This window comes from Rattus norvegicus, chromosome 13 (assembly GCF_036323735.1).
Source record: "Rattus norvegicus strain BN/NHsdMcwi chromosome 13, GRCr8, whole genome shotgun sequence".
NCBI lineage: Eukaryota > Metazoa > Chordata > Mammalia > Rodentia > Muridae > Rattus > Rattus norvegicus.
Genome location: NC_086031.1, coordinates 58,367,497 through 58,379,569, shown reverse-complemented (window position 1 = coordinate 58,379,569; position 12,073 = coordinate 58,367,497). Strand labels below are relative to the sequence as shown.

General features: G+C 40.4%; 1 pseudogene; it reads left to right on the top strand.

Moving 5' to 3' along the window:
* Positions 1 to 1,621: 1,621 nt before the first annotated feature.
* On the top strand, positions 1,622 to 1,801 carry LOC120096435 (U2 spliceosomal RNA; annotated as a pseudogene).
* Positions 1,802 to 12,073: the final 10,272 nt, after the last annotated feature.

The window sequence follows — 12,073 nt, the reverse complement described above, 5'->3', positions numbered from 1 at the left end:
GTTTCTCTAACCTGATTAGTGTACCTGGCTTGAAAAAATCACACCATTATGTTCTAGGAGACCATTTCTTATTCTGCAAAAATCTGGGGACCAATAAGGATAAAAATCTGGACCAAGCAGGTGCCTACACTCAGTTATATAATGGTGCACACAACAACAATTTCCAAATGTATTTCAGAAGAGCAGAATAGCAAAGCCACCTTCCAAGGAGCAAAACTAACATAACCCATGAGAGTAAGGACAAAACTATGGAACACTGAGTAAAAACGGACATTGTGTATTGCGTCATCACTTCTGATAGGAGTGGAAGCTACAGTCACATCCTTCATTTATTTAGGTTGGTTGTTTGAATAGAAGCAAATAGAAACAGATGGGCCAATGCAAGAGACTTCATATCATTTCTTCCACTTCTTAAGAAAATAGAAATTGTGTGCTGGATTCAAAGTATTTTGTTTTGCTTTGTTTTTCAAAAAAGTCAAGAAAATTACTGGAAGTAAGCAGCCATGCATTCTATAATCTTGCCACTAAGCTAATGGCAACTGATTTGTGCTCAGCTCCTCTAAACATGACAGTGACAGGCCAGACTGAAGTCACCTATGTTAATCATAATTTGAGATAAAAACAGATGTTCCTCCTGAAGAAGGATAGAAACTCCTAAGATTCAAAGCCCTAAGGAAACGTAAAAGGTCAGGAACAAGCTTAGAAGGTTAAAAACCTCACTGTGCCTTTCCACAGGATGATATAGATAATGAACGCCTGCGTGGGAAAGGATATTCTCCTATGAAGCTGACAGCAAGAAGTCCAGGGATCTGGGCTGGAGAGATGACTCACTGACCAAAGGCACTTGCCGTTCCTGCAGAGAACCTGGGTTCAGTTCCCAGCAAGTACACAGCAGTTTACAACCTTGCTTAACTCCAGTTCCAGATGACCCAGGGCCCTCTTCTGTGGATTCCAGACACACATGCAGAGCACACACATATATCAAGGCAGAACATTCATATACATAAAAGAAAATAATAACTAAAAAATGTAAATAAAAATTTAAATACGAAAAGAAGAGATTTTCAGTGATGTAATTACCTGTGAGTGATCAATGACCCTGAAAGCATCCTCAATAAACCCATTGGTTCACTATACTTAGCCTGAGTCACTCATATGACCTGTTTTCAGTGCTCTACCTGGAGTGAAAACACATGCATTCTCATCTCCCCAGGAAAAGTCACAAGGCAATAAGACACAGGGACAGTATGACTTAGTATGTAAAAATGATGTGAGTTGGGTATGGTGTCATTCATCTGTAAAATCCCAATACTCCAAAGGACTTTTCCAGGAGAATCACAGGTTAGAGGCCAGCCCACGCTATACAGAAAGCTCAACACCAACATGGATTATGAGATCATATCTAAAAACAATCAAAGAGGCATGAGTATGTAGCATCTTATGTCTATTTTCTTTTTATTTAAATTTACTTTTAATTCAATGCTTTAGTCTTATTCCAATGTAAAAATATAGAATCGAATGGGAAAAACATAATTTTATATTTAAGCATGAAAACTATTTCCTACCCTCTCTGCAACAGAAAATTTAATTCATAAAGAATTAATTTTAAAAAGTTATGTATATCGCTTCTTAGCCTTTTGGCTAAGATCAAGTGTAAAAAGTTATTTATTATATGTGTGTTTGTGTTCTGCCTGCAAGTATGTCTGCGTGAGTGTGTCAAATCTTGGAGTTATAGACAATTGTGAGCTTTCATTTGGTTTCTGGGAATTGAACTCAGGTCCTCTAGAAGACCAGTCAGTGCTCTTTTTTAAATTTTATTTAATCTTTTTTTTTGCACTCCACATTTTATCCCCTTATGGGTCTACCCTCTAACTGTTCCCCATCCCATACCTCCTCCCCACAACCCTGTCTCCACGAGGATATTATTCCCAAAGCTTGGAATACACAAGAGACAATTCAGAGACCACATGAAGCTCAAGAAGAAGAAAAACCAAAATGTGGATGCTCCATTCCTTCTTACAAGGGAGAACAAAATACTCACAGGAGGAAATACAGGAACAAAAATGGAGCGGGGACTAAAGAAAAAGTCATCCAGAGACTGCCTGACCTGGGGATCCATCCCATATGCAGACACCAAACCCAGTCACTATTGCTGATGCCAAGAAGTGCTTGCAGACAGGAGTCTAATATGGATGTCTCCTGAGAGGCTCTGCCAGAGCCTTCCTGATACAGATTAAGATGCTTGAAGCTAACCATCGGACTGAGCACAGGGACCCTACTGGAGGAGTTAGAGAAAGGACTGAAGGAGCTGAAGGGGTTTGCAACCCCATAGGAAGAACAACAATATCAACCAACCAGAACCCCCACCCTGAGCTCTCAGGGACTAAACCACTCACCAATGAGTACACATGGAGGAACCCATGACTCCAGCTGCATACGGAACAGAGGATGGCATTGTCTGCCATCAACAGAAGAAGAAGTCCTTGGTCTTATGAAGGTGTGTTTCCCCAGTGTAGGGGGATTCCAGGGCTTTGCGGTGGGAGAGGGTGGGCGGGAGTAGGAGCATATTCATAGAATTAGGGGGAGAGGAGGAATGGGAGAGGGGAGAAAAGGAAACATTTGAAATGTAAATACATAAAATATCCAATAAAAAAAGAATAGAAGGAACTATTGAAACATTTTATGGTTGTTAGCTGAAGTTAAGAAATGTGTAGTGATGGAGACCAGTATCACTGTAATGAAATAAGGGAAGTATTTTCTGAGAGCATAAAAATCCTGTGCTCCTAAGGGGCCAAGGTTGTACCTAATGCTGGTAGCCATATTTGGTAATATATAATAGTTACCCAGGTGGTACAAAAAATAAATAAAAACAATGACTTCATGAAATTCTAAGGCAAATGGATGGAACTAGAAAATATCATCCTGAGTGAGATAACCCAGTCACAAAAGAACACACATGGCATGCACTCACTGATAAGTGGATATTAGCCCAAAAGCTCAGAATACCCAAGATACAAATCAGAGACTCTATGAAGCTCAAGAAGAAGGAAGACCAAAGTGTGGATGCTTCAGTCCTTCTTAGAAGGGGGAACAAAATACTCATGGAAGGTAGGGTGTGAGGGACTTGGGAGGATGAATGGAGGTGGAAGGAGAAAGGGGGAGTCAGGATCAGGTATTCCAGGAGACAGGGGTGATATACAGAGGGTCAGGAATTTGAATAGAGGTGTGTAGCAATGGGGGATGGGGGAATGGGGAATAGCCACCAGCAAGTCCCAGATGTCAGGAAAGCAAGAGGCTCCCAGGACCCAACAGGGATGAGATTAGCTGAAATGCCCACCAAGGAGAGGGAGAACCTGTAGAGACCATATCCAAAGTTAGGCAAGGCCTCAGGTTGAGGAATTGGGCCAGCCACTCATCTCCAAATTTTTAACCCAGAATTGCCCCTGCCTAAATGAAATACGAGGACAAAGTGTAGAGCAAAGACTGAAAGAAAGGCCATCCAGAGACTGCTCCACCTAGGGATGCACCCCATACACAGACACCAAATCAAGACATTATTGCTGATGCCAAGAAGTGCTTGCTGACAGGAGCCTGTTATTGCTGTCTCCGGAGAGGCTCTGCCAGAGCCTGACAAATATAGAGGTAGATGCTTACAGCCAACATTTGGACTGAGCATAAGAATCCCAGTGGAGGAGTTAGAAAAAGGAATGATGGAGCTGAAGGGGCCCTTGGTCATGTGAAGAATTGATTTCCCAGGATAGGGGAATACCAGGGTGGTGAAGTGGGAGTGAGTAGGTGGGAGGGATAGCACCCTCATAGAAGCAAAGGGAGTCAGGATAAGACGGGGGTGGGGGGGGTTCCAGAGGGGAAACCTGGAAAGGGGATAACATTTAAAATGTAAATACATAAAATATCCAATAAAAATTTTAAAAAGACCCTATCAGAAATATGCTGGGGGAAAAAAAGAAAGAAAAAGAAACAGAATCTCACTGTTGGCTTGTTACTCTCTATGTAGATCAGACTAGCTTCAACTTATAATGACCTGTCTGTGCCTGCCTCTCAAGTGCTAGGATTAAAGCCAACATGCTCCACCACATTTCACTCACTTTATATCTTTGTAATATATATCAAAACTTTAATTTTTTTTATTTTGGTGCTCTAGCATTCTCATTCAGCATGCTTATTGTGATATTATCTGTGTTTGTTTAATCTTTCCCATTGTTAGCTGCCCACACTGCCAGGCCTTCATTTTCAATGGCTTTTCTACTGATTTCCACTTCATGAAATTCTATGCCTTCAATTGTGGCTATTATGTTTTACATGACATTTACATAAAATGAATAATTGTTAGTTGCCAAAAGTAACCATTATAGTTGGAATACAAAGTGCCATCCTGAATCTCATGTGTTCAACACTACGTCCCTTAACTTTAGAGCTGTAGTAAGTAGGTTACTGGGAATGGATCTTTGAACAAATCTTGTTCAACTCTCTCCCTCCCTCTCCTTCCCATCCCTTGCCATGTTGTTCAATCCAAGCACATGAGCCATCCTCATACTGAACCCTCTGAAACTATGACCTAAAATAAATGATCTCTCCCTTTGTGTCATGTATTGTGTGGTGGTGATACAACAATAACATAGAAAACTTACAGTCTAGAGTGCTGGAAGTTCAAATTAATGATGACAATTCAGTAAGAGTTGGGACAGCAGAATACAAACAGGAAGAAGGCTTCAGATGGGAAAGAAGGCTCTATTAAGAGACTACAGTAGTTCAAATTACATTACTGCAAGGGCTTTTTCTGCATTTTCTAAAAAATTTGGTAACACCAAATCCATAACCCATATGGACATTATAGATGATTCTGGCTACTTTCGACCTGGTTTATACCAAATTTTTGAAGCTGAAGAATTTGGAAAATAATCTGGCCAAAAAAGGTATCAGACAGAAAAAGTTCCAGTTGTAGACCAAGATGGCATGGTAGTTGACAATCAAACAGGCAAAGCCCAGAGGGAAAATGCTATCACAGAACATCATCCTTGAAGTAGCTTTTATAACGTGCCATCTAGATATTCTAAGAGACTAAAAATAAAAACTGGAGTGAAGTCACAAATTGTAATTGAAAAAAAAGTCTTTGCAGTCAAATGAAGACAAGCACTTTGCGGAGATAACAGGAAAAGTTCTTGGAGACCGTATTGGGAATTTGGCAGACCTCTTCCATTGAGAACTCTAGGACATGAAATCATAAACTCATTTTAAAAGACTTTCCTTTGAGTAAAGATCATTATGGGGTACCCTGCTCATCGCACGGGGTTACTGAAGAAATGTTTCCCTGTGTTCAACTGGTCAGGCCCTAAGAGGCTTTTGCAGCCACCATCAAAAGGGTCCCCTACAGTCAAAAGCCAGCAGAAGACATTGGTATTATTCATGTGATTCAGAACCCAAGAGTTTCAGGTCCACGGAGGCCTAGAAGACCACTGTGTGTGTTGCAGGGTCTGGTTCCAGGTCTCTGTAGGCCTTCCCTAATGGAACAACAAGTGAAGCTGCAAAGATGGAGTCCATACTCCAATACTTAAGAAATAGCAAGAATATGGACCATTTGCTGAGGAAAGCCATGGGCAACACGTGACATCAGCCTGGGGAGAGACCATGTGGGCCGATAATGAAAAGGCCAGCGAGCTGGAGTTACTTATCAGGTCGAAGGTCATGTTCTACCACCACACGTCCTGGATGATAGACACAGAGGTAAAGGATTTAATGATTCCCTGTTGGGTTTTGGTCTTAGTTTTGCCCCAAATTCTATTTGATATTCTTCTATTTTTCCCTTTCGGAATGGGGAATGATTACTAAGCCGTGAGAGCCTAGAAATATGTACCTTTCTGGTTATGTGCCAGCAGGTCACAGCTAGGATTTTTGTCTTCAGACTCAGGAGATTTTGAACCTTGACTCTTAATGTTGGGTTTTTGAAAGTTGGAAATTCTTATTAGAGACAGGCAAATGCTGATATGAGATGCCCAGGACCCTTTGGAGACCAGAAATGGAATGTTATGGCTGGACTGCAAGATCATACTCCTAAATCTACATCCGCTGGCGCTCTTTTGACAGATCTTGCACCTAATTGTAAGAAGTAGACCTTGGGTTCTTTGATCTCTCTTATCAGTGGACCCTCTTCTTTTCCTATTGTTTTCTGTCTACCATGTTCCCTTCTCCATGCGGGATGAAATAATGCTATGGGCTAAATCCTCCGATACCGCGAGCTAAACTAAATCTCCCCTGTTGTCACAATGATACAAGAGTAGTTGGTATATTAATATCTACTTGGCAGAGGGATTTGAGTGGGAAATCTATTGGCTTTACATTTATTGTGGAATATGTTCCAAGTTTGCTGACTGTGGGTCCCAGCACACTAATTTAAGGTCACAGATGATGAATGATCCTGTGAGATAAACATCCCACACCTCGTGAGAACAAAAACGAGAGCATGCTTAGCGTACAGCACACCTCATACTAATCTTCATTTCTATTTTGAAATTGAAGTGGAATATCTGAAGCCACCAGGCAGAAATGGGAGCTTTGAAAGGAGTAATTGATGATGGTATAGAAGACATTTCAGAAAGAAGCCAAATAAGCAGGGACTGAGTCACCAGCATGATGGATGACCGCAGTCACTCCAGCTCCCAGCATTGCTGATACTGAGCTTCAGGCTGGCATTTCCTGTCTCCCCTTTCAGAGTTTGCCTGGTCGTGACAATGCACCACAGTCACCTAATGTAACCCAAGAAGATGTCAGCCCTGGAATAACCAAACATGCCAGTGGATTCGTTTATTAAGTCAACAAGATTTGCTTTTGAGATCATGCAAAACAAACATTTCCTTCACAGCCTGACAGAGCCTTTTCTCTTCTGGTGTAACTGCACATCTAAGCTCTTCTCATCCGAGACCCTTCCCTGCCCCCAGCTCCCTGTTTGACGTGTGGTCCACATTGTTCTTAGACTCACTAACCCACCACAGTTTCCCAAGTCCTGAGATCGCAGGCCTGTGTCAAAATATAAAAGACCTTTTTTATTTTCTCTTTACAAAATGTTTTGTCATATCCACAAAAAGAAGGTGCTTAAAAGCAAACTTTGCTAATGATATGGCAGGTAAAAAAAATTCTAATTTTACTAAGATTCCTAAATGACTATCAATCAGCTTTTTAAAAAAAGTACATGCATGCATGAATGCATGTGTGTGTGTGTGTGTGTGTGTGTGTGTGTGTGTGTGTGTGTGTGTCTGGGTACTGCATTGTGTAATGTGTATTTGAGGAGAGCAGAGATAAATCTCAAATGTCTTTCTTTATGAGCCACCCACCTTGTTTTGGGTTACGCTAGACTATGCAGGTTGACCAATGAATGAGCTCCAGACATTCACTTGTCTCCCAGTGTCCCCACACCTGGCTTTTTATATGGGTCCTGGAGATTGAGCCCAGGTCTTCCTGCTTGCATAGCAAGGACTTTTACTGACTGGGCCAATCCCCCAGTCCTGGATCATCTTTTTAATTATTTTTTAAATGTACACAGTGAAAGTCAAAGTCTAGTTTTACCTGCTTGGGTATATCTACATCTCATCTGAAACAATGTTGAGGTTAGGAAAGTTCTTCAATCAACCATGCATGTTGGCTCTCTTAGGAAACTGGGGAGGGCAAATGCTGTGATAACATAGAGTCGTGGTGATTGTCATCAACCTGTAAATTCTATTTAGTTCTATTCTAACTCTTCGAAATTTCTGTTCTATTCGAAAATTGGAGTTTCTTAAACATCAACAGATTATTACTTCATTGACAAAAACAAGTTCTGCAATACAGCACTACTTCAAAAAGAGACTGCAAGTTTGATAAGTGGATTACCACATAAGTTCAACAGTCCAATTTTACTATTTAGGGTTTTTTTCATAAGATTTTTTTAATATTGTGCATAAATTTTCAAGAAGTTGAAATACCTCACTGAGATGTAAGGGCAAAACTTGTGCTAGTGAGATGCTCAGCAGATAAAGGGTTTTCTGCCAAGCCTCAGGGACCTGAAGTTCATCCCCAAAGCCCTTAGGGTAAAAAGAGAGAAATGACTCCAAATGGTTGTCCTTTGACTTCCATTATGTATGACACTCATATAGAAAACACACACTGAGACACACACAATAAATACATATAAATGTTTAAGGAATAAACTATATAAAATTAACATCTATTTCATTCTTTCATATAAGTTGATATTTAAACCTGAAATCTCTATTTGAACTTTTACTAAAATGATAAAAAGGTGTTTATACTTTGGTTTGTTGGTGTGTTCATTTAAATGTATGTATGCATGGATGGATGGATGGATGGTGGATACACCTACTGTTTTTTAATACACATACTGTACGTACAGGCTAGCATATCTATTCTAACTGAAATACCTTAAATGAGATACAAAAGAATAAAATTACTCATATAGTTTTCAACCTCAGACAACTTTTGAGAAAAATGCTCAACATTTTAAGATCTGGGAACAAAATATGAATGCAGAATTTAGTAAGATTACATTTATTTACATAGGAAAATACATATGCAGTACATATGTCTGGAAATTTATAAGACAGAATATCTATTCTAAAATGTATAACTATAAATTTTTTGTATATCACAATATTTTAATTAACAAATACCAACGTTCATAAATTGTAGTAACTTTCCTGCAGTCTATTAAGAGTACTTTATGTTTAGTGGGGAGGGGAGATAAGAGAAGGTAGTGGAAGAAAATATGGGGAGAGGTTGCCAAAACTAAGGGGCATTTGAGGGGCTGTGTAGAAACCTAATATAACAGAAATGTCCTAAAATATAAACATATAAGAAGGCAATCTAAATGAAATCACCAAATAACGCAGAAGACAGAGTCATCATGACTGGCCATCTCTTGTCACTGAAGGAAGCTTCCAGTATAGGGATTAGGACATATCTAATGAGCTGTTAACCAAAGTGATAGCATAAAAATCCCCAAATAACTCAAATTGTTGCCAAAACTGTAGGTTGTTCTCCACAAACTGACAGTAAGACCACATTGCTAAAGACCACACCCACACAACTCATTGAAGATAGAGATGTTGACCTGGCGCCCACATGGAACCTCCATCCCTACATTCCAGTAACTTCGCTACAGGAGGTACTCTGCATGCTGTCAAAAGAGGAGAAACATAAACACCAAGCTAGCCACAAACCGTTTATCTACAATGATGCAATGATACTGACTACCTGCAAGATTTGCTAAGGCAATGGTGGTGCAGAGCTTGTAGGAGTAACCAAAAAATAACTGATTGTCTTAAGACCCATTCCACAAGATGGAACCCACTCCCAACCATACCTAGCTCAGGGACCGAGGACAGACCAAATAATACTGTTCTAAAAGCGTAAAACAATGGGGGATAAAATGACCTAACACCATTCAGCTATACTCATAGATCAGTACCTCATTCGACCATCAACAGAAAAGCTCCTTCCTGTAGCAGATGGGAGCAAATATAGAGGCCTGTAGCCAGATATTAAGCAGAGAGTGAGAGACCCTTCAAATACTCAGCCCTAAATGAGATGTCTCCATTAAATCCTTCCCCATCCTCCTAAAGCTCAGGGAACCACTCAGAAGAGGAGAGGGAGAGTCAGAGGTGATGGAGAAAAAGAAAACGAGACCCTTTAAATCAACATGAGCAAAGATTCTATGATCTCACATAGACTGCAACACTATGCACGGGGCCTGCATAGGTCTGCACCAGGTCCTCCGGGCTTATATAATAGCTTTCAGCTTACTGAGTTTAAGGGACTCCTAAGGGTGTGAACAATTCGGTCTCTGACTCTTGTACCTTCTTTGGGACTCTTTTATTTCTGTTCATTTGTATTGTTCAACTTTTGGGTGATAGGTTTTGTTTTATCTTGTAATATTTTATTTTGTTTTTTTTTTTAATGAATGATTGGGTGAATGTAAAACTAGTTAACAATAGAGCTGTCACTTACATCTCCTGAGAGAAGGAAAATCAGTTTTGCCTAATAGAATGACACTAGTATACCAACTACTTCTGGGTAGGTTTCATTTTCAGGAATAGCTCACCGACCAATAGTGGCCTCAAAAAATGTCTTTATAAGGATGTTTCCATATTAAACACCAGATACTAGTATAGAAAGAAGTGTTTCATGGGCAGCCTGCAGACATCTGAAAACTCCTATATGTACAAACATAGTAACTAATAGCTTTATACTTTGAAAAAAGGTCTCTAATTTTCATTCACGAGTTACTAATATTATCTGTAGCCTCTCTATGAAGAGCTACTTCACTATGTTTTTTTAAACAACTTCAGATTCAAAATCGAACAGCGCATCTGATACTGGCTCTCACTAGCATAACTCTTTCTTCCTTAAGAGAATAAGAGAGAGTTTATTCTGGAGGCAGAGCTGAATGACCATGGCCCAGGACCACAGATTTAGGCTACCCCAAACTCCATGTTCTAAGCCGGAAGTGGCTTCGTGAAACTTTAGAGTTTCACAGAACGAAGAGGGCCAACGGAGAACAATCAAGGCAAGTTTAAAACTCAGGAGTAGGTACATCAGAGCGGTGGTTAAAACAAGAAGAGGCAAGCGTTTCTGTGAGTTTCAGATGTTACCTGAGAGCATTCTTGGCTTTGGAATTGGTGGGATATAGTGGTTTCCTAAGTTAATAGATTTCGAAAGGGTTTTATCTATTAGTCACAGGATATTAGCTATGACACAGAGGTGGGCAAGGAATAGCTAGCGATAGCTACTCATGGGGCTAACTAGCCCAAGATAAGATAATTAGCCTCTGGCCCTGCAACATTCCAACCTCTCCATATCACTGCAATCCTAACCAGTCAGTCAGTCTCTGTAGACACAGCTGCTTTCCAGAGTCTGAGTCTGGTTCTCATTGCTGGTGAATCACATTTTGCATATCTGAGGGGGCCACATATTTCTTCACTTATTTCTTTACGTTTGTATAAATCCATGTATCATATGTAAATGTTACATCAGATACAAAGGGCATTGTTTTTAAAAGTCAAATCAGGGTCATGAGGGCTTTTGTCTTAAAGTCCTTGACAGCTATTTCTCTCCTGAAGACTGCAGTCCTGCCTACTATCTCACATGCTAGAAATAAGCCTGCTAGCTATGAGGAAGCTTATGACATTTAATAACTAGCTTGACTTTTAAGGTCAGCCTTTCAACGAGCAGAATCACACAGGGTCCTGAGAAAATCTCTTGGTGACAACTCAAAAATTACACATGTGGAGATCAAATCCTAGATCATCCATGACTATAATTCGAGGCCGTTTCTTCACTTCTCCAAAGAGCTGTAAACTAGGGACAATGGCTCCTACCTTAATGGTATGCCATGATTTAGAGCTGAAGGGTCCCCCGAAGACCCTTTATTGAAGCATGAAGATTGCCAACTTTTGACTCTACTGAGAAATGGTGGAACCTTTAAGAGATGGAGCCCAGTTGAAGGAAGTTAGGTCACTGAAGATGTGGCCTACCAGGGAGCTGTATCCTTGAAAGAGAGACAAAAGCCTAAGCTCTTCCTGTCCTTTATTGATGCCCAGATGCCATGAGTCACCTTGCCTCTTTGTAACCCCTGATACTCTGAGACATAATAAACTTCTCCTCCTTTTAGGTAGATATTCTTAGGTACTTTTGTCACTGGCTGGCATGATAAGCACGGGGAATAAGAAATGGAGAGAATGCAGTTGTTGCTTGGTTAACAAAGCCTATTAGAATTAGTATTGAAGTCAGGGGTGGGAGGGAGGTGTGACCATTGGAATTAGTATTGAAGTAGGAGAAAGACAGTCTGTTCTCTAAAGAACATCCTTGGAAACCTCAATACCATGTTATTGTCTTCCCATTCTCAAGTAAGTTAAGCCATTCATTCTTGTTTTGCTTGCACCTACATGGGACTGACCAGAGCGAGTCCCTAATATTCAGAAAGAAAGAATCTGTAAGCACCTACCAGCTCAGAGAGGAAACAGCAGAGTGTCACCTGCCCAAGGGGAAGCATGGCTTTGTGGGAAAG